At 38.7% G+C, this 26,294-nt stretch overlaps 1 pseudogene; it reads right to left on the bottom strand.

The window, feature by feature from the left end:
• Nucleotides 1-17,862: 17,862 nt before the first annotated feature.
• On the bottom strand, nt 17,863-25,521 carry LOC115283527 (annotated as a pseudogene).
• Between the last annotated feature and the right edge of the window lie 773 nt (nt 25,522-26,294).

Raw genomic sequence — 26,294 nt, 5'->3', positions numbered from 1 at the left:
AACTGAATATTGTGAGGCACCTGGGTAGCTCAGTCAGTTAAGCATCGACTTCAGCTCAGGTCATGATCTCACAGTTTGTGGGATTGAGCCCCATGTGGAGTACTGTGCTGACAGCTCAGAGCCTGGCACCTGCTTCAGATTCTGTCTCCCTCTCTCTCTCTCTCTGCTCTTCCCCACTCATGCTTTCTCACTCTCTCAAAAATAAACATTAAAAATTTTTTAAATAAAAATAGAAAATAAAACCCAGACATTGTTATAGATTAATTTCTATTCAAGTTTTGTTGTATAAATGTCAGTTGTTTAGTCCATCTTCTCAATTATTCTTTTGTAATAAATTGGGGGAGGTACATTTCTGGAACAAATGTTTTAATAAATATAAACTGCTTTTTGAAAGCATTATATGAATGTACATTGCAGTAAATAATTCTGATTGTTTAACTATGTTTACATAATATATTTTCCCAGTTTCAGAGTAAAAGATAACAATTTGTAAACATTGATAGTGCTACTGTAGTGATACTGAAATTTTCGGCTATATATTATTATATATTATATATTATATACTATTAAGCGAAAACCTCTAGTCATATTAGGTCTGATAGGAAATTTCTCTATTAACCAGTGATGAACCCAACAAAAAATTTTAACTCCTAAAATAAGTTTCTATAAAATATTAGAAAATACAGATGTTCAATAAACAGGCATTTTTGGATCATATATAAAGACAAAACAAAAAATACCTCTCAGTGATGAGAACATAGGAAGAAAATAGAAAAAAATGTAGCTTGGATAAAGGGTTCTCAGAAGTAACTGTGATAGTCTGTCCTAATCGGGAGACGTCTAGGAAAAAGTGGTAAGAGGAGGAGTTGTTTTCTGAAAAGATGAATTACTAACAATCACTTAGAGATAAATAGAAAACATACAAAAGCTATAATCATTTTAAATTTTAATTAGTATTCAAAAGTCTATCCATACAGCACCATTCTTTTATGAACAATCTAAGGACAGGTAAATAATTTATATAGGCTAGAGTTTAAGAGTAGAGATTGTAGGGGCACCTGGGTGGCTCAGTCAATTAAGTTTCCAACTCTTAATTTGGGATTCAGGTCATGATCTCACAGTTGGTGAGTTGGAGCCCCATGTCGGTCTCATTGGTCTTGTTCACACTGCTAGCTTGGGATTCTGTCTCCTTTCTCTGCCCTTCCCCCTGTTCATGGTTTCTCTCAAAAATAAAACTTTTTTTAAAAAAAAATTCATCACATGAAGTTTAGATCAGTGGAAAACCACACTGATTTCACTGATTACTGAAAGCTTAGAAAATTTCCTTGTAAGATGGCTGGGGGAATTTGCCTTTTTTTTTTTTTTTTTTTTTTTTTTTTAAGTTTTCACTGTAGAATAGGATTATCAAGTGTAAACTGGCTTCCTATCTGAGGGGGAGGGAGGGAAGGTGAAACTAAACTTTGTCCACGGTCTGGGAAAGTAGGTTCAAAGCCTTGAGGAGAAAGGTATAATTGTAGGCATAGGATACAGATATCAAGCCATATGTAAATTGGCATATAAATATGCCAAGGTAGATAGGAAACATCAGAAATTACTTTCTATGACTGCATGACAAATTTAAAACATTGGGGATTTCTATTTGCTTCTAGTCCTAGCCAAAATGAAGTTTTCCCCATTCCTTCCAATCCAGCAACAGGCACAGATTAAAAAAAAAAAAAAAAAAAAAAGCCTGTTCCTCCAAGCCAAGGGACTTGAAAAGGAATGAGTTAAGAACAGGGTATTTGAAAATATCCATCTGGCCAGATCCAAACATCAGTGGCAAAAATGTAGCCCTTCTCTAGTTTCAGCTGGCTTGAGCAGGAAGCTAAATAGGAAGTGGACATTTCCCCAACAAGCCCTACAGTGGAATAGTGTCAGGGAATCAAGTAGAGATCAGATCTCTCAGCCCATGCTGAGCAAAGGCAGGTGGTGGTCTGATTGCCCAGCCATGCTGATCCAGGTGGGGCCCCGCAGGGCACTGATCTTTCAACCCCCCACCCAGTAGACATGGGTAGCATTCCAACAGTCAGCAAGATTCAGGGAGTGTAGGCTCGGCTACCACCTGACAGCAATGAGACTTGAAACTACGGGAGTCAGAGCCAATCCACATTCTTCACAAGTGCCCGCAGGTGCCAGCAACCATCCTCAATTTGGAGAAACAAGATTGAACAAGGGGATAGGAGTAGAACTGACAGTATCATTTCCCTGGGTCCTGGAGTCACTGGGGCCCAAAGGGGAACCTAACATCCATACCCAACCGGCAGCAACAGAGACTAAACGATATGGTATAACAGAATAAGGCAGCATGAGACCACATTACTGCACTCTTTCTCCTTACACTTGTGCCAGGCATAGGGAATGGAATGCCCATGCCCAAACAGCATCAGTGAAGCACCATGATGTGTTGTTCAGCCAATCAATAATCAATCAATAAATCATGTGGTGTTAACAACCCTCTCCCCCTTCCTGTCAGTGAGCCCAGTGGCTGAGCATATACCCACAAGGCAGGAATGAGGCACTGTGAGTTGGTACCCATTTTCTCTGTGAAGGGATCAGCAAAGCCAAGAGGCAAGCTGAACTTTTACTCTACTAATAGGTAATGAGGCTGTAGGAGTCAGGACTCCAGTTTTGCTGGAGAAGTGTCAGTGTGGCCCAGAGGGAAATTGAATGCACGTACCCACCAGGACATTGCACTACACCCTAACAGGGGAATGCTCTACTAAGAGCAAATATTAAATACGATCCACAATCTCTTAGTACATCTTAGTCTTTTCAGACTGCTGTAATACAATACCATAGATTATGTGGCATATGGGTAGAGATTTTGCACAATTCTGGAGGCTGGGAAGTCCAAGGACATAGTACCAGCATATCTGCTGTCTGGTGAGGGCCTGCTTACCTGGTGCATAGATGGCAGTCTTTGTGTGGTGTTCTCACCTGGAGGAAGGAACAAGTGATCTCTCTGGGGCCTCTTTTATAGGGCAGAGCCCCCATTTATAAGGGGGACCTAATCACCTCCTAAAGGTCCCATCTCCAAATACCAACACACTGGAGCTTAGGTTTCAACATATGAACTTGGGGAGGAAGACAGATGGTTTACATCATCATCCAAAAGAACCAGGATACAGTTAAAAAAAAGTCACTCATACCAACAGTGAGGAAAACACCACCACCACCACAAATGAGGAAAGCAAATCAATAAATGCCAAAGTCATGCAGAGTGTGTCCTCTAACCACAGTGGAATCAAACTGAAGTCAACAAAGTGAAATATCTCTATGAATTTGAAAAGTAAATAACACATTTCCAAAGAAGCCCTGGGTCAAAGAAGAATTCTCAAAGGAAAGAGAAATAATATACTGTATTTTCATTATTGTGGACTTCCATATATCAGTCTACACAGGAGGCAGTTAAAGCAGTGCATGCAGGTATATTTAGGTTATAAAATTACTATAATTGTAATTCATTTTACTAAATCTTTAAATTAGAAACCTAGATTGCTAGTAGAATTTCCTGCCTCAATAAGTTAGAAAACACTAAAAGCCAATAAGGTCAGGTTTTTTTAAATAACCATTAACATTGGTAACCCCCCTCCCCAAAAGGCCAACAAAAAAGAGGAAAACACAAAATTCCAATATCAAGAATGGAAAAAGCAGTTCACTACAGCCATAATAAGGATAATATAAAGGGATTATATATGTTAAGGGAATGCTGTCAACAACTCAATGCATATAAATCAGAAACAGAAGAAATGGACAAAATCCTTGCACACCATGAACTACTGAAATTCAGCCAGAATGAAATAGGCAATTGCAAGGGTCTTGTGGCCGCTGAAGAAAATGAATTTGTAATTTAAAAGTGCCTGCAAAGGAAGTTTCCAGGCCCAGATTGTTTTCAGGAGACATCAACCAAATATTTAAAGAGGAATTACTCCAAATTTATACAATTTCTCCTAGAAAATTAAAGAGGAAGAATCATTCCCCAATCTGCTGTATGAGGTTAGTGTTACCCTGATAACAAAACCAGAAAAACAAAGGGAAAAATAACTGCAGGCCAGTACCACCAACCAACATAGATGCAAATTCCTTAATAAAATATTTGAAAATTGAATCTAGCAAAAAAGAATAAACCACCATAAGCAATTTGGTTTTACTCTATGTACAGAAGAGAAACCGTATGACCACATCAAGTGATGTAGAACACACATTTGACAAAAGCCAAGGCTTATCATGATTTTTAAGAAACCCAGCCAATTAGGAATAGAGGACTTCCTTCCTTATACATAGCCCGCTACATCCCAGAACCAGCAAAAAAGCTTACCAAATCATTCTCCCACTTGCAAGCTCCTTCATGTACCTTTCTGTTGCATCTCTCCTGTCCGTTCCCTCTTCTTGTGATGCATTTCTCTGGCTTTTTCTTGGTTGCCTCTTCTACTTATAAGGTATCATGTGATTGCATTGAGCCCACCTGGATATTCTAAACTACTGTCCCTAATTTAGGGTCACCTGATTACTAACCTTCTTACATCTGCAAAATCTCTTCAGAGCAGTACCTCGGTGATTGGTTGAATAACCAGGTGACAGGACTCTTGGAAAGAGATTTAGATATATGCCTACCACACGTGGAAAATTCAGACAAATCTCTATATGAACAGGGATCTGAAGCCCTAATGGATAAATTCTACGTCACTTCCTCTTTTCTCTATTCCTCCAGTGACTATTTACTGAATGAATGACATGTACTCAGACTGTGCCAGATGAAAGGGATAGAGCTCAATCAAAAACAGTCCTGCCCTCGTGGATAGCCTTGTGGTAAATGCCATGACATAAAATTTTGTGGTCAATATCAAGAAGCAAAAAGATAAAATTCAAGAAGAATAGTGTGTTGGGAGCAGTGCTGTGATAGCTAAAGAGAGGGGCACCCAGACGAGACTAATGAAGACCAAAATTCTCCAAAGCTGGGAGGAGTGATAATGTGTGCAATGATTTCAATCCTAAGGTTACATCTAAGAAATGCTGAGCAGATATAGCAGTCTTAGGGCAGGGTGTGTGAAGACTGAATAGAGATCACAGGGAGCTGCAAATACTTCACCTATAAAGCTCTATAGGAGAGATTTGATAGGAGGTTAGAAAAGGCCCTGCAATATTCCAGGTTTCTGATCCTCAGAACCCTCCTTGCTGTGTTTCTTATTTGAAATATATAAGACAAACATTTGTGTTTCGGAAGCAATAACTTTCAAAATTACACTGAGAAATAGTACGTCAAGAATTGTTGATAATAAGTTTCTTTCTTCTTTCTACATTTGAAGCATAAGGGGAAATTGAGAGGTAACATTTCGTTTTACAAACAAAATAATTCATTTCCCTATGACCTCTGGGCACATTTATTAAGTGTCCATCATCTGTAGGCACTACTGCAATGCCCAGTTGTACACAGTTCACACTATTGGAATCCTATTTTTTTTCCTAAAACAAAATCTTCCCCAATGAATACTTCTCTTTTCATTTCTAACTTCCCTTAGGAGGAACAGCATGGGGTGAAGACACATATGTGGTATCAAGTGAAAGGTTCCCGAAGAAAACAATGGGATTGACTATTAGGATACTCACTGGGCTGCATGAAAATGAGCTTTTGATGAGAAAACGATTCCTGAAAACAAGATTCAGGCCAGCATTGAACATCCGGGTGCCAACTTAGGAAACCACTGTACTTAGTGCATATATAATCTAACTGGCAACACTTAAAAGGTTGCTAGAGAGATTCTTTTAGATAAAATGTCATGATTACTTTCAATGTAACTTAAGTCTTATTTACACTTAAATAGTGCAAGATGAAACAAGATTAGAGCAGAGATGATCTTAATACTCAGTTCAAGTTTTGTTCCTTCCAGGCAGTGTTCACTGGCCCTGCTCCCATTCTGCTCTTAAGGTTGAGTTAGGTACCTGTTCCCTTGTCTTACGTAAGACGTGTGCTACCATCTATAGTAGCATGTGTCTCTTAAAGGTTGACGACCACTGGCAGCTTTGGGGTATGCTACTCATTTTGTGGCAATTACACTCACCTTGCTAAGTGCTTGGCATAGACAAAGGACTTAGTAAATATTCACTTGCAGTTATAAGCGGACACAAAAACAGACCCTAAGTTTCTTGACAGCAAAGAAATAAAGGAGCCATAGTGAATTATAAAATTTAAGGACACTTTTCTGTGTATCCTTACTTGATCTCTCAGAACCAGACCCAGAGGAAATCGCGTCCCCCTTCCCTTTTTTTGTGTGACACATTCTCTTCTCAACTTCTTCGACAGTGTAGTGTCGTGGTTTTCTTTCTATATGACTGGTTACTCTTGTTCCATCTTTGTTACTTTTCCCCTCCTTATAAATGTTAGAATTCCTCCAACTACATTTTGGGCCACTTTCCCCTCTCTGTGTTTCTTTCCATAAGTGATATCATTTATTCTCATAGCTTTCAGCATCAATTATGTCCACAAATCTCAAAGGTATAAATATAGTCAACATTTCTCTTCTGAATTTCAGATCCAACTATCCCATTGTCTACCTATGTTTCCAATTAAATATCTAATATTTATTTCAAAAGTACCATTCAACATTCAACATGGAACAGTAATTTGTGGTTTTTGTCCATACAAATCTTTCCTCCCTCACCCCAATCTTCTTAATCAGAGCAGCCATGAGAATGCTCCTCACAGACCTCTAAATACACAGAATGTAATGTAATCTGAGGACCAAGTCTTCAGACACTGAACCCTGAAATCCACCCACAAATTTATGGAGAGTTTAAACTTCCCACAGACTGTACTCAACCAATGACAGAAAGCAGCAGGGATACAAAGGCAGGCGTATTTATGGGGGATATATATAACCAACTTTGGCTGAAGTACTCCCCGATAACCTTGCTGACCCCTCCCCAGACTAGATTGTCTGATATGCTTTCACTCAAATTTCCTTCTTTCCACTACTCCAGGGCAAACCTACACTTGGATATGATAGGTCTCTCAACCTTTCCTAGCATCCTCCTCATTTCCTCTCATAAGTGTTTACTCTAATAAAATCCATGCATGTTTAATACTATCTTGTAGTCTGCCTTTAGAGGACTTAGATTAACAACAGTGTTACCAAAACTAGGGTGATATGAGAAAAGAGGTAATAAGATGAAGGTCTGGTACTGGCTCATCCATGGCCCAGCAGATGAAAAGGTGGGGCCTGTTTGAGAGCTACGGCATGGGTAGTCCATAGCACAAGTTGATATCTCAATTGCTAAAGATTTCTCAGGGGGTGATCTGGGAAAATACCCCAGTAGAGAAGACTTTTGTGTTAGGTATAATGAGGCAGGCATTTGAAGAATATGGGGAGTACAATGGCTACAGAGCAGCAGTTGGCTACTTAATGCCAAGTTGTATTCATATTCTGTAGAAGGCTAATGAGAGACTGAAAGATGTTAACAAGCAGTTCATAAGATGTTAACAAGCAGTCAGTGTAAGGTCCAGAGGTCCTTGTTGGCAGTCACTGGCATATAAGGTAGTCTTATTACCTATAGTATAAGAGCAGACATAGTTGAATAGCAGGTTGTAGACCCAAGTGTAAGAGTACCAGAGATCCAGAAATGTTTCAATGTTTAGCCAAGAAAGATGGGTTATGCAAGGATCAGGTAGAGTCCTGATACATGGGATGGAGACACCCCCTGAGGAAGTTGGCTCTGTAACTGCTTGACCCCGAGAACTTCTAGGCTCACAAAGGTAGCTCATCCTTCCCTAAAAAAGGTGAGCATTTCTGCCATGGTGCTAGATTCGCAAGGCAAGTACTATACCCTCAGAATCTGCCCCCATCTCCTCTCTTGGCTCATAGTCCCATAACTGGACTTAAACCCTAGTATAACCTGACTGGTAATATGTTAAGTCTACATAGGAAAAAGAAGGTATTATATATGTAAAGAATTATACTAATTGTCTGGTAAGTCCTGGCAGGGTCGGGAATGTATCTTAAGATCGGATTTTGAAGGTACTTGATCAAGGAGGCCAGGATGCAAGACTGGATCAGTAATAATTTATTAACTGAGGATAATTACTAGGACATGGGACACCCTAGCAAAGGCCCAGAGGATGGAACAAACTCACTGTTGGTGTGGCTCTTGGAAGTCAAGAAAAATTGATGGTGAATATTTAATGGAAATACTTGATGAACTATGGAAAACAGTAGAGGAAGGAAAAAGAGACTGTTAGAACTGATGGTGTGAATCTGGAATGACAGAGTCTTATGATTCAGGGAAGGGTCAAGGGGACATACCATTCACCAAAACCATCAGGAATGTGCTGGCGAGAGGGGCCCCGGCATCACTAAGGAGTTAAGTTTTTTTTCTCTTCCGCAGGCCAGGACTAATGATAAGAAAGGGAATCATGGGGCTAAGTTGCTAATATCCATGAAGATGAGGAGGCCCCAAAATATCAGAGACCAAGTTACAGCACCTAAATGCCAGAACCCATGATACCACAAACACCATAATGACCAACAAGGTTAGAGGAACAGCTGGGATTCATGTAAATAATTGAGCATGACATTGCTAGATGCAAGTAGACAAGCAACCAACAAAGTTGCCACTTAAAATCTATAAGTAAAAATAACAAATAAAATGGAGAAGCAAAAGGCGGGGGGGAGGGTGGGTTAACACAATAAAATGTTATGTCTCTTGCTCAGTTCTTAGACCTGAATGAGTTTTCAGACCTGGAATCCATGGCTGAAGAGATGGTCAAGTCTATAGGAAGAAGACTCTTTAAACATCAGGGCAAGTATATTCCATGATGATTCCCAAAGTTTTTCCCCTAAAAGACTGTGGCTCATTGACTTAGGTGACTGTACAGTGAGGAAAGGGGAATAATAAGACATGTCTAAGACTATTAATCATAGTTGACACTGATATGAGAGACTCACAGTGTCTTCACACTCCCCTCTCTCACTGAAGTGGTAACTTAAAGCCAGGTTCTCTGGAATACTGGCTAAAGTGCAGCTCACATTGGGCTCACTGGGCTACAAACGTACCCAGGGGTCATTTCTCCAGGCTCCACTTGAACAATTGAAATTGATATACTTGAAAGGTGAAATAAACCTCACATTGACCCTTTGGTCTATGAAGTAAGAGGTATCATATTAAGGAAGACCAAATGAAATCTCTGAAACCACCTGAAAATGATACTAAATCAAAAGAATACCATCATGAGGGAGGGTGTGGTAGAGATCAGTGTCACCATTAAATATCTAAAGGATACAGAAGTGGTAGTTCTTATATATCTATTTCATTTTCCAATTTGGGCCCTGCAGAAAATGGATAGATCCTGGAGAATGACTATATACTACCACAGTGTTAAAGAAGTAACAATCCTGATTGCAGATACTGTGCTATACATTGGTATCACTCCTAGGGCATAGTAATAAGCCCTCTGAAGTGTTACATGTCACCAGTGATTTAGTGGATGCATTCTTTTCCATTCTAATTAGCAAAGAGTATAAGAAAGAGTTCTTTCATATGGGATCAATAGTATTCATTTATAATGTGTCATGGCTATATTAACTTTCTTCCCCTCTCTCATAATATAGTCTGGAAATCTCTGGACCACCCAGACAACTTTGTTCATTGATCCATTGCATTGATAACATTATGCTGGCTTGACAGGGCAGGCAAATAGTGACAGCTAGAGTGGAGGCCTTGTTAAGGCAAATTCTAGAAAGTAGAAGATAAAACCTACTAAGTCACTGGGACCTGCAACTTCAGTGAAATGTTTAGGTTTTCCAGTAGTCAGGGCCATGGTGGGATATTCCCTTCAAAGCAAAAGACATTTTGCTATAACTATCATGAATCCCTCATCACAATGAAGGAAGCATAGCATCTGATAGCCATCGTTAGATTCTGGAGGCTTAGAATTCCATGCCTGGAAATGCTGCTCCACCCTATATACCTGTTGCTATAGAAATCTACCAGCTTTTTAGGGCCCATGCAGGAAAAGGCAATGGGAGTAAGTCCAAGCCACAATTCTATCATCCTTGTCACATGGGCCATAGAATTCAATAAACCCTATAGTGTTGTAAAAGAATCCAGTTTGGGGCATATGCTCCAGTGGAATACTTACAGTGTACATCCTTGGGATTCTGTAACAAGACTATGTCATTCATAGCAGACATTATATGACTTACAAGAAACAACTACTTAAGTATTACTGTGCTATAGTAGAAAGACAACATTTCACCAAGTGTCAAGTAAATATGCATCCACAACTATATCCTCTGTTGGATGCACTGAGTTATACAGTCAAACATGCCTAATAGCAGTCTACCATGAAATGGAAATGCACATCTTGAATTGAACCTAAGCAAGACAAGAGGATACCCGTAAACTGCGTGAGCTGGAAGCCTAGAACTCTTGTTACCAAAAAGTTGTGCCAGAGCCCTTCCATGACTTGCACCTGTGGACATATGGGGATTCCTGTGTGACAGACTGAAAAAAGAGGAAAAACCCTGAACTTGATCTATGGATCAATCAGCACACTATGGGAATGGGAAGCAAAAATGGATACTGGATGCATTATAGTCACATTCAGGGATAACCTTATAAGATAATGGAGAGCAAAATCTTTCCAATGGCAAGAGCTGTATGTGGTGCATCTGGTTATCTACTTCATGTAGAGGGAGAAAAAACCTGAGGTGAGAAAATAATAGATTCGTGGGTAGTGGTCAATGGCCCTGCCTTCTCATCTAGGGACTGAAAAGATAAGAACTAGAAGTCAAAGACAAAGAGGTCTTAAGGAAGAGGCATGTGGATAGACATATGGGAATGGGCATGAAGTGTGAAAACATTTATATCACATGTCAGTGCTCACCAGAAAGCATTCATCACAGAGAGGCACTGAAACCATGTTGACAGAAAGACTCAGTCAGTTGACATTGCCAGCTTTTCTCATTAGCCATCCCAGAAAGCCATAATAAGCATAAGAATGGGGTGTTCATGGTGACAGAGATGGAGGCTCTATGTGAGCCCAGCAGCACAGACTTCCAGTCATCTAGCTATTGCTACTTCTGAATATCCAAACTATCAGCAACCTGGGCCAATGCTGAGCCCCTGGTATGACACAGTCCCACAGGAGACCAAATGGCCACATGGCGACACTGGTGACTACACTGGACTGTCTACTCTGGAAGGGCCATCATTTCATTTTCACAGGGATAGATACTTATCCAGGCATGAGTTTGTTCTTCTTGCTTGTAGACCCTTCATCAGTGACGCTATCTGTGGGCTTATGGAATTCCTAGTCTGTAGGCCACATGACATAGCATCTAACCAGAGGACCAACTTCACAGAAAAGCAGGTGCAGGAGTGGAGTTCCACTAGCCATATCACATACCATACCATGCAGTAGCAGCTGGCCTCATAGAACACTGGAACTATCTTCTAAAGATGCAACCCAAGTGCCAGGGTAAAATACATGCTCTGAAAGGAAGGGATGTCATCCTTTGAAAGGCAGTGTATAAGAGTGTATTTATTGGGGCACCTGGGTGTCTCAGTTGGTTAAGCATCCGACTTTGGCTTAGGTCATGATCTCACAGTTCATGAGTTCGAGCCCCACATGGGGCTCTCAACTCTTAGTCCAGAGACTGCTTCAGATCCTCTGTCTTCCTCTCTCTCTGCCCCTCCCCTGTTCCCTTTCTCTCTCTCTCTCTCTCTCTCTCTCTCTCTCTCTCTCTCTCTCTCTCTCTCTCAAAAATAAATAAATATTAAAAATATCACATTTGGGTCACTGCAAGAGCTTCCTAAACAATCCCTTTTTCTCTCTCTTGTCCTGCTACAATTCACCCACCCTACAAGAGACAAAATGTCTTAAAAAGAATAAACTGAATTTTTTCTACATGTTTAAAAAATTCCAGTGGTTTTCTCCCAATTTTGCCACAAATATCCAACTCCTAACATGTACTACAAGGCCCTCCATGATCTGGCCCTTACCTCTCTTTTCCAACCATATCTGTACCATCTTCCCCATAACTCACTAACCACGCCAGCATTGAATTCCTTGATAGTGTTAGAATATGGAACCACTTTCTTATTTCAGTGTCTTTGCATTAGTGGTTCTTTTTCCTGCAACCGTCTCTCTTTGGATCTTTGCATTGTAGATTTCCATGTGCCATTCAGTCCTCAGTACACCAATGCCACTCATTCACTGATGCCCTTCCTGGCTACCAGTGTAAAAAAACTACTAAAGTAGGTTTCCCCCACCTCCACAACCCATGTTGATTCTCTCTGAACACCATGGTTTTCATTATTCATTTATGCTTGTGTTTTTCTGTATCTATCTCCTTAAATAGACTTTGGGATTGATCATTTCAAGAATTAAGTGTGCCATGTTCACCATTAAGTGCCCAGTGCCAAACAAAGTTCAAGGCACATGATAGATCCTCAAAAAAGACTTACTTTTTAAATTTTTTTAATGTTTATTTTTTTGAGAGACCAAGTGTGAGCGATGGAAGGGCAGAGAGGAAGATACAGAAGCTAAAGCACACTCTACAGCTCAGAGCCTGAAACAGGGCTCAAACTTAGGAACATGACATGATCTGAGCTAAAGTTGGACACTTAACTGACTGAGTCACCCAAGTGCCCTGAAAAACACTTCTTACTGAATAAATTTGTCACTATCTAACAAGGAAAGTTTTGCCTGAATAAAACCATTTTACCTAAAAAAAAATAGCATGTTACGGCATGTGGATGTAATTTTAAAAAAAGATATTAGAGAATAGCATAGATAGTAGTTCAGCTAAGGCTTTATATTTTATCTTTCATAGAGGCAGTAAATCCAAAATTCAGAAGGGATTTTCATGGGTAAAGTAGGGTGTATGGAAAGAACAAGGACAGAGGTATAATAATCTAGGAATCCATTCCCTTATAAGGATCCAATTAAATTATATTTTATTTAGGGGCACCCGGGTGATTCATTTGGTGGAGTGTCCAACTCTTGATTTCAGCTCAGATCATGATCTCATAGTTATGAATTTGAGCCCCACATCAGGTTCTGTGCTGATAGTTTTGTAGCCTGCTTAGGAGTTTCTCTCTCTCCCTCTCTCTCTCTCTGCCCCTCTCCCACAAACACACTCTCTCAGTGTGTCTATCTTTCTCAAAAATAAAGAAACTTTTTAAAAAGTATATACTATTTACATGCTTGATTATAAAAATCTAATAAGCTCATTGTTGACACTTTGGAATATATATTTATACTATCAGAGATAACGACTCTTTCACCATGGGTCACTATTTTCCACTCTTTCTTTTTCTTTTTTTGGTCAAAGATTTTATTTTTAGGGGCACCTGGGTAGCTCAGCGTCCGACTTCAGTTCAGGTCATAATCTCACAGTCTGAGAGTTCCAGCCTGGCATGGGGCTCTGTGCTGACAGCTCAGAGTCTGGAGCCTGCTTTCGATTCTGTGTCTCCCTCTCTCTCTGCGGGTACCCCACTCACGCTCTGTCTCTGTCTGTCTCTCCAAAATGAATAAACATGAAACATTTTTTAAATTATTTTACATTTAAGTAATCTCTACACCCAACGTGAGGCTTGAACTCACAATCCTGAGATCAAGAGTCACACAGTCTACAAACTGAGCCAGTCAGATGTCCCTTCAGTCTTTCTTTTAGAGTAAATTGGATATACAGTTCTGGGCTCATTTTGGCAGCACACATACTAAAAGTGGATATACAATTCTGGATTCTGCTTTATTCTCATTTACATCACATTATCAACATTTCCCCATATTTTCCCAAATAAAACATAAGGCCAACATTTGATGTGATCACATGAACGTGCTATTGTTTCTTTTATCCCATTCCCCTACAATTAAATGTTTCCATTTTTTCTTAGCTTTTTCTTATTACACAATAATTCTGGGAGGACCATCTTCATTCACTGATGTATATCCCTATTTCTGATTTTTTATATAGTCCTCAAAGTATAATTTCTATGTCATAGTGCTTGAGAATTTTTGAAGGTTACTATACATTGCTGTTTCTTTCCATAAATTCATAAAATTTGTACTAATTTATAATTGTAACAGCAATACTTGATGCTTGTTTCATAATGCCTTGCCACCAGTGAGCATCATTATGGTTTATTGTTTTTTTATAATTTAATATATGACAAATGGCATATCATTACTGCTTAATTTTATTTTTGAAATAATTTTAATGTTTATTTTATCTTTTTAATTTCTGCATTTTGATGTATACGGCCATGACTTTTTAGTCCCTACTTGTTAAATCAGCATCTCCATTTTCTTATCAATATCTAAGTAGTTTTAATCATAAAATAATAGATGTTCTTAAAATTTCCAACCACGTAGTAAGTACATAAAGCAAAAATTCCTTTTCTCCATTTGTATCAACTATTAACATTTTTCTTGATAGTGCAATTTTATTTCATGTAATATTTTTTGAGCAATAATCATTAGTGAATTGATAGACCAGGGTTTTTTGTGAACTCCACCATATCTTTCTGTTTGACCTTGAAAGTGTAGAGAACAGATTTTATTCTAATGCAGAGACAGCAGGTGCCCACCCATTCATCCATTCACTCATTTGTTCATTCTTAAGTCTATTATTTTAATGAGTACCCCATAGGGAGAACTGGGAAATTTTCCATCTCTACCTCTCTCCCAAATCTGCTGGATGCATGAAATTTAACCACCAGAGAACCATTTTGGAAATGATTGATCTGGGGACAGAGCTGTCAAGAGTTTCTACTGCAAAGTCAAGCAACAGACCAATAGTTGCCTCCTTCTATCCATTTTATCCACTCCTTTCCAATACAGCAAGCAGAGATTTGGGGAAAATTCCTTTTCTGGGGTCCATCATCCTTTCTTCTCTTATACAGCCTTTTAATTCATATTGGTGAAATTTCATGAGATTTATTTTGTCGTAAAGGGAGGTTGCTTTCCTGACCTGCTATAGGTAAGAAGCTTAAGGTATAATTTATTCCATGCCTACTCATCTCACACACACACACACACACACACACACACACACACACACACACACACAAAATGGGGTAGAAGTCCCATCACCTTTCTCCTCAATAGGAGTATCTTCCTCTTCTGGGTTATAGATGGATTTGAGTCCTGGATGGAATTTGTCCCAGAGCCAGGACTAGGGGGACAGTATCTGACAGGGCCTGGGTTAGGATGAGGGAAATGAATGAGTTATGCAAGTACAGGATCGGACCCTGTATTGATTTAAAATTTTTTTAATCATGGATTTTTTCATTGATTTAGAATTCTTAAAATAGTTCATCAAAACCAAGTGCATCTCAATTTACTGAGTTTTTTGATGGCTCCTACAATTTTGTGTATGGGTGGAATGCCTCAGTTCCCTCCTCCTAATCCTGCCCCTGACTGTTTCCTAGAGATGGAGGGGGCTTGTCATCATTTGTGAGTTCTTCTAGTTATTGTCCTATTAACCAGAGCTGGATGATTCTCAAACCTGCCCCAAGGTGTCACTTTTGGAGAAAGTTTTTGCTTCCATCCATATGTGTCTGCTCTAGCACTGGGTATATTCCATATGTTTGAGTCTATGTCCTGGTCTGTGTCCTGTGACCACTCAGCTGTCATTTGGTACTAATGCTTGCAGAACAATAAAACAACAGAAAAAGGTACCGTGCACTTTGGAGACCTCTGTAGACTTCTTTGGTTCGAAGATTTGGGATAGGTGCGGTTGGAAATGATGGGGAGCTAGACATATTCCTCCAAGTATCTGAAGCCACCGGAGCCTAAAGAAGGTACACTGTTAGAGAGATTCTCTACTCTGGCTACATATCACAATCACCTGAAGGGCTTTCAAAAGCATTCATGCCTAGTTTTATAGTTAGATTTTCATTTAATTTGTCCAGGGTAGAGCTGAGCCATTGTGATTTTTTAGAAGCCCCTCAAATATCAATGTCTAACCAAACTTGAAATCCACTATGTCTTCATTACTGAGGGGCCATCTGAGGCTCATTCTGAAGGCCACAGGAAGCAGATTATTATGGATCTGAAGAATCAAGTGATAGTTGCCACAGGTTTGGGTGAAGAAATATCTTTTATAGCCAACATTGGTAGCAGTGGGAAGGAGGCTGAGGGGCAAGGTTCGGTATTTTTGTAAGATTTGGGCAGTACTCTGTCTCAATTATATTCATCATTGATAGTGAGAGATGATTACTCTTTTCCCCAATTAGTGTCCAAAGTTTTGTTGTTTTGTTTTGAAGTATAAGTCTTGTCTGTACTTGTAATCAGATTTGAATGTAATGAATCTCATCAACTGAGTTTCTAAATATATTTTAAATGTTTACCAACAGGTTTTTTCCGAAATATGTGTTCTCTTTGAGGCATAACTGTTAGGCATTTTGGTGTGTGTTTTGAGTATCTTGAGAGACATGTTTCTGCTGCAAGTTTTAGGCTAGCATGTCAAATCTCTAATTAACATCAGTCTCAATTTCAAGGCCATCACCCCCTGCCTTCAGAAAATCCCCTCCATTTTTAGGGTGGGAAATAAGCACTGATGTGGAAAAAAGGCTGATATTGCTTCTCAGGTCGTCAATGATCATAATGATGTGAAAAATCTGGAATGGTTTCTATCTTCATTACCCTAATAGTCCTCAAAGTCCTATTAGGGTAATGAAGATTAATAGTTCCATTAGCCTTTCACTTTCAGGCTAAACCAAAGCCACAGATCATTGAGGAGACAAAAGGTATTCTAAATATTATGTAATTGTCATTGACTGAGAACAATGAGGCACTGCCTTTGGTTTCTTACAATAAGTTGTGTTTCAATCTTTGCTTGGTAACCAGAACTTTCTTTGGTCCAGATTATACTGCTGAAAATCATCATTATATTGTCCTCTATTCTCAGGTTTATTAAAAGCAGCTCTTGTTCTGTGATGATATCTTGAGAGTGGTAGGGAGATGAGACGTTAGGTCTGTTTCTCTATCCTACATTCTGGAATTCTTGATAGAATATTTAGTATACTGTTCTTGAAACACTGCTAATGTCAGAAGGCTTCCCCTGGGAAATTTTAAATCATGGTAATTACCTAGAAATATATTGACAAAGCATATTTTTTGTCTTGTTTCATAAGTATGTAATATACAAAAGTACATAATGGGAGTTTACCTGGCACTTCAACTAAACCACTGCACGAATTAGGGTGGTCACTTCCGGTATTGGGGCCTCAGTTTTCATGTCAACAGCGTATAGCTGAAGTACATGATCTCAATGTTTCCATCCAACTCATATAGTTGGTGATTTGTTGATTTCTAACTAAAATGGGTAAATTAGTGCATGCAGTTTTTACTTGTATCTAGAGAGACAAAGTAATTTTCCTGACAAGAAATTCACCGTATCAAGGCTGTCATGTTGCTACTCTTATTTGTTTTTTATTATTTAAGACCTTTATTAACAGATGCTTGCCATTTGTTGACTTTTTTTGAAAAAAATCAAGTTGTAAACTTTTATTACAAATTAAAAATGGCGTTCCTAAAAATCTCAACTTGATCAGGTATGAAACAATTTTAAAAAGTTTAAAGGTATATTGAGAAAAAAAACCAGCCTTACCAAAAAGAATGTCTTTAGGCAAAAATAATAAAAACTCCATGTGCATAGATAATGCAGAAAGGTCGAATTATCTGGTTAGTAGGCAAAAAAAACCACTTATGATCATCAGGTGCCAATTTTTTGTTCATTTCTTATTGCTGGAATTTCATATTCATTTCTTCTGGTTGAATGACTAAACTGGATGATGGCAGAAATGGAAAGGCAGTGTTTACTCAGCCTCAGAAGAGGACAGATTCTCAGCTGGTGGATCGGCTGCCTTTGTCTCTTTGCCATCTTGTGCTTTAGGGTTTTCAGGGCATCTGCGTTGGTAATTGAAATTGTGACACACTTTGAGGTGAATGCTCAACTTTGGTCTCATCTCCTTGATCTTCCTTATCTTCTTCATTGTCTTCCTCTCTAAGCTGTCTTTGGCAAGGAGGACTCTGTGGGTCAACAACCCCAAAACATATTCCATTTCACTGGTCTACCTTGTTCTCTTGCACCCTGGTTGTGAACACCCTCCATGACCTCTTCCTGCACAGGAGGGTTGGAAGACTGTGGTCCACATCCACACGGTCTCTGCACGTAGTAAGGTTGCTACCATCACCTGCAGTAGGGACGGCGCTATTAGGCCTGCCCTTCAGGAGCACTCTTGGATGCCCCATTCTTTTTCCCCACGCTCACAATTCCGGCAAGTCTGCTGGGAATTGCGTGGAGGACCCCTGCCGTGTGGATAATGTCCTTATTGGTCATGGCCCACTGCGTTTTCACTGCCTTGCACTGGAGCTCCACACTGGCCTGTAACATTCGCTGTCTCCGCACCCTTTTTTCCTTCAGCATCAAACTCCACAGTCTCTCCATCTCCTACACTGTTAGGTACTTCCTGGGGTAATTCTTCTTTATGGCACTTCTTTGTCTTCATTGGTGTCATTCCTGTTAATGAAACCATATCCATTTCTTACACAGAACCATTTTCCCCAAACCTTTGTTGAGATGACGTTGTTGTCTTGCTGGCAGGCACCTCAGATGTGAGCCTCCCTGCCTCCACTCCCTTGGCTGCTGAGCATGGGGCCTGGTTCTTCATCTTGGGGGTGTCAGCAGCTCTGCGGGGGTGAGGGGGGGACTGCTGGGTATAGGCCTCTCTGCTCAGGGTTAAGGTGATGATGCCTGGGGCCAGCTGCCACAGTTGTGCTCCTCCCCAGGTGTGATGGTAACTGAGCCATCAGGGTCCAACTACCAATAGAACTCTATTCTTATGCTTTTTAAACTTTATTTCTTCGAATGAGCTTAATGTACTTTGACATTTCTTAGACTTTATCATCTCTGAAGCTGTCTCAGCTTTATTTCATTAATTCTCATCATGTTTGTTTGAGCACAGGTGGTGGGAAGGTTATTACCTTTGTTTTGCTGATGAAAAAATAAGGTGGGTTAAATTACATTCTTTAAGTCTTTGACAGATTAAAAAGTGCCATAAGGACTAGGACTTGGCCAACATACCAAAAAGGAAGAGGGAAAGAAAAAGGGACCCCTGGCAGCTGAAATTGAGTGTGGGATGTGGGAACAGAACAGAACAGATATAGGGCCTGTTGCCAGGGAGCGCCTTGAGAGTAAGAGTAAGAGGTAGTCGGCAGTGGTGGTCAAGAGTCCATTTGCCCAGCCCAGACTGTAAGAACATTCCAAGGAATGTGGGGGTGGACCTAAATAAGTTTTCTAACCTAGCATTTTACCCTAACCCTAATTTTCCTCTAAAAGCTTGAAAGCAATAATCACTCCTAAGTCTTACAGTGCTTGGTATTTTATATGCAGGATCTTGGTTAAATATTCATGGGCAGATATTATTACTATGTCCATTATACAGCAGCTAAGGAAGCAGGAGTTTTGGTCCTGGTCACACAGCCTGTAAATGGTGAAGCTAGCACCTGAATGTACATCTGCCCCAACACAACCAGGTATTTCTGACTAGGTAGACTTCTCCAATGACTGATATTCTAACAGTGGGTACAGTACTATCATTTTTGCCTGCACACTTAATTGCTTTATAAAAATACATTTCAATTGCTTTATGAGAATTTCGAACCTTCTCTCATTTAGTCTATCTAGTAATAAATACCTGGTTTGTTTTCTTTCTGTGAAAAAAGAAAGAACAGTGATGCTATGAAAAGCATACAAATGGTATCCAATGTCTCAGAACTGTTGCAATTCATTTCAACAAGTACATAGGGAGGCCTCATTTGTACCATTTAATATGCAGAGGAGTTGACATATAAAGATAAATAATACAGTTTCAGTCTTTGGAGAATTTATAATAACTGAAATAGGTCCATTTCTTGGGCAGGGCAACATGGGTGGTTGTACTATGTCCCACTCATTTGGAGTGACAGCACGGATGCTGTACTTTCATGTCTTCTGTCTATCCCAGGGATCCTATGAAAAATACCTACCTAGGGAGTGGCTTCCTTCTACAAATGATTTTCCCAGGAAACCTTCACTAGTTGTTTCCCCAGGGCTGTAATTATTTCTGGTGATGGCCATGGAGACATGTAATAAATAACCAGTTGGCAAAGCTCTGAGGCAGTGCAGGACTATTTGTAACAAAGGACTTTTTGTAACTATTCCAGACATGTGAAATGATAGTAGCAAAGATGGACTCTTCAATGGTACATAGTATTAAAGCTGGCAAGAAATGGTTATTATTGGGGGTGGGGGGGACCACAAGTACAGTTGGAAAGACCAAAGCCATGGTATGGAAGTGTAAGAGATATAATGAGAGCAGATTTCTTAAGTTCTACAATGCCACAAACAGGCATTTAAATTTTGATATGGACAAAATGGAAAAATAGCAATTCATGCACACATTACAGTTCTGAAGGTTGGGATCAGTGTGTAGGTAATAGTTTTCTATAATCCAGTGGTTTCCAATCTGTGGTTCACAGAGCACTTGAGTTCTAAGGAGTCTTTTCATGAGCCATCCACATCATGTTAATATTTACAAAGTCAGTCCTATCTAGGGTTAAAATAATGCGCACATGGAGCTGACAGTATTTCATAGCCACACACACAAGAGCTTGATGAAAAGGTAAGATAAATTATTCAAAAGTTATAGGAATTAAAACCTTCTTATGCAGTTTACTTAAACTTTAAATAATTTTTAAAAGCATGAACTGTGGATGCCAAGTAATATTTCCATTGTTGCCTAAAGGTATATTCGTAAGAATTGCAAAGCATTCTTTGTTTCAAAAGTCTGTGGCAACAGACAAGATTGATATCAAACTGAATAATTCATCAGCTAAACTTTGCACATAGCCATTAGCTATGAGGATGCATACAGGGAACTTCTTCAAACTTTTCTCCTAATTTTAGCATTGAACTTCAACTGTTCCCTATTCAATTTTCATATGTTTGTCAAGAGATTCAACCTCCTTACTGAAAAAAAAATCTAAGGAGGATCATACACTTGAGAAGATGTCCAATAGTTCCCTCTCCATATGAAATATACATGGATTAAAAAGGTTTAGTGCTATATACTTAACATAACTTTATCCATATTCTTCTTATAAAAGTACATCTTGAATCCCAAAATTTTAATATCTAATTTTTGGCCCATAGAGGAAGCTTAAGAAATACGTACTGAATATATATAGCTCTACAGCCACAGATATAGCTATCTGTCTATATATACACTCACCCTCTTCTCCACACATATTCCTGAAAAGCATAAAAATAAGAAATATTAACTTCCTCATTTGGAGATGAGAGTATTGAGGCCCAAAGAGTTTGAATTATTATCCTAAATTCACATGAATAATTTAGTGTTAGAACTGCCATAGGATGAAGGTTACCAAATCCAAGTCCAATGCTCTTATGTCAAGTCAGAGTGTATTTATAGGATTCATATTATCAGTTCTTCAAAAATACTTTGAGGCATTTTTCAACAGAAGCTAACATATTAAAAATTGTAACAGAAATAAAAAAGAATAAGATAATAAATATACATGAAGTCATAAACTAATCCGTATCCTGTGGTCAAGAATTTACTGTGGATCTAAATTTCCTTGCAGCAAAGTAAAAAGTTATATAATTTGTACCATTTAACAAGTAGAAAAATACAGGTAATGTGATATCATGTCACCACCATGCTAAAAACTCTCCTGATGGCTTTTCATTGCACTTATAGATAATTCAAACTTTGCATCATAGCTCACAAGGCATAGAATATTCTGGCTCCCATTATTTCTATTCTCATCAATTATTACTTTTCCCATTGTTAACTATGTTCTAATCTCTCAGTTCCATTGACATTCTACATTTATTTCCCACCTTCAAGTCTTTGGACTCACTATTCGATACAGCAACAATACTGTTCCTCACAGATCCTCACATGATTAGTTCCTTCTTATTATTTAGGTCCTAGGACAAAAGTCCTATTTTCTCATTATTAAAGCCTCAGAGAAACTATTTTTGACCATCTTATTCAAATTAATAATTTCCCCAGTTATTCCCTGATTAATTATCATGGCCTATTTATTTATAGTACTTGGTCCTCTCTGAAATTTTTATGTTTATTAATTTTTGTTTACTTCTCTTCTTGCCCTCCAACTAGAATAAAAATTCTACAAGAGCAAAAAACTCATGTATCCCCCAACACAGTTGTATCTCCAGCATCAACAACAGAGCCAATTAGGCATTCAATTGAAAATCAATAAGTTAAGGTCATTGAGAGAGATGAACTTCCCTTAAAACTTAATCCTAAAACCTCATGAACTCTTAAAAAGCCTTTGAAAACATGATGGATTATGGCTTTAGCATCTACTTTTAAAATATGCAGCAGTTGCCTGAGATGAGGTAGAATAAAGAAAGAGTCCATTGCAGAACTTTGAGTGAAACTGATATGTAATGGAAGGCCAACAAAATAAGAGCCTTTGAAGGAGAGTAACTTGAAATGTCCAGAGAGAGGGAGAAAACAGCGAGGTTAGTGTTGCAAAATGAAAGTGACAAGAAGATATTTCAAAGCAGGTCATGAATAGTATAAATGCCAGAAAAGTATTCAATGAATTTTTCAACAAAGCTGCTAGTGGTAACCTTGGCAAAAGCAAATTCATGGGAGGCAGTGGTGATGATGCAAGTCAGAGCACAGTGCATTAATGAGAGAATGGAACTTGGAACCTCAACATAAAAAATATATGGCATGGTTTTGTGCTAGGCATTTCTACAGTAGATTTGTATTTATCTGATTTGACCTCTTAAAGAATCTCAATTTAGCTCCACTCAAGTGTCTTAGAGGAGTGCTGCCTTCTGATGAGATACTGAATTGGATATTTGCAAATAAATTGAATTTTTCCCCACTAGTCAGGCTTTTAAATATTTGAATACCCACATAGTGTACATCTTAAATTTTCTCCTTTGTGGGCTAAATATTTATAGATTCTCCAACTATGTCCATTTATGACCTGGTTTCAGATTCTTTACTTGCCTACTTATGGTCCTTTGACCACTCTAGCTTGTGTCAGTGTCATCCTACAATGTGATTTGTAGAAACATATAAGGACGTCACCAATCTTTTAAATACTTGTAATAGTTCCTCACCACCCCATTCATTCTGACTTCTAAGACCTTCAACATTGACTTTAACAAATATTCTTAGGCATTATCTCATTTCCGTACATTATTTACAACACACACCTAGACCAGGGGTCAGAAAACTTTTTTTGTAAAGGGCCAGATAATAAATATGTTTGGCTTTGCAAACCATTTATGGTCTCTGTTATAACTACTCAGTATGTTGTAAACAGTACAATAGACAATAACTATACAATAGACAATACATCAATGAATGACTTTGGCCATGTTCCAATAATACTTTACTAGAACAAAAAGTCAGCATGCTGAATTTGGCCCTTGAGCCATAATTTGCCAACCCATGTTCTAGACAAACACAATGCCTTGACATATTCTTGGTACACCTAAGTTACTTATGTGGCTTTGTATATGTTCTCCACCAACTCCTCACCCCCCCTCCAATAAATCAAAGTAAAGGCAGTGCTGATATAACCAACAGATTCAAGTACAGCGGTTTATATGACAGGAAAAGTTTTTCCTTCTTTCATATCATTCTGGCATGAGTGGGCCAGATTGGCTCATAGCTTTGTTCTTCAACATCACTCATTTGGTACCTGAGCTCTTTCTTGGTATAGATAGCAGGTAATTGGCAATCCTGAGTAATACACAGGCACCAGCAATCTGTCTCTTGTTGATCACTTCCAGTAGACCTATATACTTATATTATCTTTGTTTTCACTTAAAAGTACTGGAAAAGGTAGTTTTGCCAAATGTTTTGATTCTACATCAAATGGAGTTCACTTTCCAAGCCTACCACATCTTTTCCTATCCGTGAAGCCAATGAGTCATACTTCAGATTTCTGTTGTGGTAGTTCCTCTCTTCTAATATCAACTTCTACAATAGAGTAGAGTAGTGTATGCTAAATTGAAACAACATATTAAAGGCTAATTTCTCATATGTTTAACTGTCCAGGGTGGTTCTGGTCTGTTGAAAGAGACTCTGCTCCACAGTCATTACCAGACCTAGGTTGATGACCAATCTGCCATATTCAACATGTGGCTTCAAAGTGCACCTGGGAGGTTGTCATAAGTTTCTTGGAAGAGGAGAAGAACAAGTAAGAAGTCATATTAAAATATCTTTATGATCCAGAATATGACTTTCTCTCATGTTACATTGACTATAATTCTGTCATATGGCCATACTTAATTGCAAGTGAGGCTGAGAAATGTAGTTCAGCTATGTGCCTAGGAGGAAAACAAAAATGAACTATGGTAAATAGTCATTAGTTTCTGTACACCATCTGTCAATATTCTGCAGTATTGCTTCATTCATGATTTCATCTTACTCTCATTTCTCTTTTGTATGAATCTCCATAGTCTTATTTGTATGCTCTTCATGACACACAAATTTCTCTACTTGAAATGCAGATACTGATGGGTCTAAATTTGATAGTTATTAAAGACAGGAACACTGGAACTCTGCCTCCTGGCCTGTAACACTGAAATCTGGAATTGCTGCCAGTGACCCGATGGCAAAGCACAGCAGAAAGACAGATTAGGTTTTGTGTGTCTGACTCATCTTTCTATCACATACTCCCAGCATACGGCATTGTAATGAATGGAGACCAAATTAGTGTGGTTGAAATCACACCATCTTATCTCCCACTTCTCTTGGGCTTTCTTTAAATCTTACCATTTTACTTCCAACCTGTAGCACACTCTTCTTAGGGTAACTATCTGATTCATAGTAATTCTCCCTTCCCTGGGAAAAATCTCAATACAAAGAGGAAACCAGTACAAATGATCAGGTGAACTTTAAATCTATAACTATAGTGGACTCTTCCATAGGCCAAATAAAATTATGTCTATAGGACATTTAGACACAGAGACTGGGAGTGTTCTGAGCCAAATCATGTTAATGACAGAATGTCATGGAGAAGAGCCACAATTTTCTACTGTTGAAGTTCCAGACCCACCATGATTTCTGCCCTTTGTGTATCTTGGCTTTTAAAAATCTTTCTTCAAAACTGAAATACAACAGTACCCTTTCAGTGTACTTAACATTTTGTTTAAAACACTAAAATTAGTTTCCTCTGCTTGATGCTAAGAGAAACTTGTTATTACCATGTCACTGTCAGATTTTTACTTTTCTGGGGTAGAGGGAAGTATAACGGTATTTGAGTCATTATTCTTTCTCTTAAGCACATAGTGACATCACACCTGTGCCATAAGCTATCGGCCTAAGGCGTTCTAACTTGCTCTCACAGTTGTAACTTTCTTTGAATTCAATATTTGTGTAGCTGGATTTTAAAACTGTAACATTTTCGTTCATATCTCATTATTATTTGCTTTTGGGTTTTCTTCATCATTCCAGACTATTAAAGTCATTTCTAGTTGTGACAGAGACACACAATGTAGCCGAGAATGCTAGCCCTCAGCTATAATTGTACTCTCTTCTTCTACCTGAGACTTCTTCTATGTGACATCTCTTAGGGATCTTGCAATTAGGTGGTTCTGTTTGGCCCAAATAGAATGTGGATGAGCCTGAAGTATGTTACTTGGAGGCCTGACCCATAAAACCTCTTTTGTAATCCTCCACACTCTCATCCCTTGTCTCCTGGCTAAATACAAATGATCCATTGAAGGACTCCAAAGCCTTAAAAAACAATGAAAGAATTAGATTGAAAGAGCCTAGATCCTTGAAAGACTGCATAAAACAGATCTTGGTCTGTAGTGTGAAGAAAAAGTAAACTTGTCTGTATCAAGCCATTGAAATGTAGGGATTATTTGTAATAGCTGTCAAATAACAACAAATCTGAACTTGCATAAGGAAAGAATATTCAAAAAGATGATTGAAATAAATAGAACATGCTGACCTCAGGATCTGCAAGTGTCTCAAAATCAAACAGTGAAAGGTTTTTTAAAAATATGAAGGGGTAAGAAGGCTAGTAGGAACTTTGTGGGGGGAGAGGGACAAGCAGTGGGGGTGAGAAGGTGGAAAATTCAAGGCATGTCAACAACAGCAAAATATTTTTTCTGTATTCAGCCAATTCATGGAATGAGCTATAAGGGAAGATGTCTGTATCTTACTTAATGCTTGCTTAA

Source organism: Suricata suricatta, chromosome X, assembly GCF_006229205.1.
Source record: "Suricata suricatta isolate VVHF042 chromosome X, meerkat_22Aug2017_6uvM2_HiC, whole genome shotgun sequence".
NCBI classification, from domain to species: Eukaryota; Metazoa; Chordata; class Mammalia; order Carnivora; family Herpestidae; genus Suricata; species Suricata suricatta.
Note: the sequence above shows the minus strand (reverse complement) of the source record. Positions and strands in the feature narration are given on the sequence as shown.